Source organism: Nannospalax galili, unplaced genomic scaffold, assembly GCF_000622305.1.
Source record: "Nannospalax galili isolate Female #2095 unplaced genomic scaffold, S.galili_v1.0 scaffold259, whole genome shotgun sequence".
NCBI classification, from domain to species: Eukaryota; Metazoa; Chordata; class Mammalia; order Rodentia; family Spalacidae; genus Nannospalax; species Nannospalax galili.
The window spans coordinates 2,018,101-2,019,894 of NW_008344750.1; positions in this window are offsets into that span (position 1 = coordinate 2,018,101).

A 1,794-nucleotide genomic window follows, 5' to 3' on the forward strand; every position below is an offset into this window, starting at 1 on the left:
AATTTTACTAAAAGAGTCTGGAGGGGCTGGAGAGATGGCCCAGTGGTTAAGAACACTGACTGTTCTTGCAGAAGACCTGGGTTCAAATCCCAGCACCCACATGGCAGCTAACAACTGTCAGTAACTCCAGTTCCAGGGGATCCGACAGCCTCTTCTGTCCTCCATGGGCATTGTATGACACAGGTGCACTTACCTACATGCAGGCATAACACTCATACACATAAAATAAAAATAATAAATAAAATATTTAAAAGAGGCTGGGCATGGTGGCACACACCTTTAATCTTAGCACTTGGGAAGCAAAGGCAAGTGAATCTTTGTGAGTTTGAGGCCAGCCTGGTCTACATAGTGAGTTCCAGGACAGCTACAAGGAGACCCTGTCTCAAAAAGACAAAAAAAAAGTCTAAAAGAGACTGGAAAGATTGCTCAGCTGATAACACATACTGCATTGCAGAAGACCCTAGCTCAGTTGCCAGAACCCATGTTGAGTGGCTCACAACTGCCTGTAACTCCAGCTCTAGTGGCTATGACCTTCTGGCCTCTACAGGCAACTGCATGCACATGCATGTGCCCACAGATACAGACACACACAGACACAGACACAGACACACACACACACACACACACACAATTTAAAATAAAATATTTTTGAAAAGAAAACAGATTTAAAAGAAAAAGCTCACTGCTTCCCTGGGCTGCACAACCCACCAGTCTCTGTTCTGGGTAAGTCCAGCGGTGACCACTGTGCCTTGACTCCCCCAGCCTCATTCACCCTTCCACCTCCCCTGCCCCATCTCTCCTCCTAACCTGGGTACTGGCCCAATTCTTGTCTTGGCACCCCAGACACCAGGACTGCCCTCTCAGTCAAGAACCACCACTGCTTCCTGGTCCTTTGCATTCATATCAACCCAGTGCCCTCTCCGGGTCCCCAGGAGCCCTCTGGGCCTGGTCCCACCCTCACCTCCCTCTGCTTCCCTGGGCTGCACAACCCACCAGCTTCTCTCCTGGGTAAGTCCAACGGCCCACGCCTTGACTCCCCCAGCCTCATCCACCCTTCCACACACCCCCACCCCACACACATTCTTGTCTTGGCACCCCAGACACTGGGCCTGACCACTAGGCTCTGAGCCACCACTGCTTCCTGATCCTTTGCATCCAGACCAACCCAGTTCCTTCTCAAGGTCCCCAGGAGCCCTCTGGGCCTTCTCCTGCCCTCACCTCCCTCTGCTTCCCTGGGTGGCACACCCACCAGCTGCCCTAGACAAGCATTTTCCTGGGCGTTGCTCCCAGACAGTCCAACCCCCAAATTGCTGAAGACAACATCTTTCCTGGAAGGATCCAGACCCCAGGAGAAAGCTTGAGAGCATTTGATCCTCATCTGACTTGGGCCTCTGTGGGAACTCCTGAAGACAAAAGCAATTTGGCCACTCCAATATAAAATCAAAAGAGAACTGAAAGCTTAGACCAACCAGCTTTTCATGCCCAACAAGTAAACCACAAAGTCACATAGAGTTTACAAAAAGCCGCAGACCTAAACTTGAAGGCTTGAGTCTCACACAAGAATCAGAAACTACAAAAGAAATTCACATATCAAAGTCACAGAGAAAAAAATAATGTGAAAAACAAAAATAACATATCCCCACTAAATACCAATAGTCCCATAGAGGAGTACAATGAGAACCCCCTAGAGATAACGCAGGACATGGATCTCAAAAGAACAATTATAAGCATGATAAAAGAATACAGTGAATTTAGAGAACACACAAAGAAATCAAAGAACTGAAGGAAGATAGG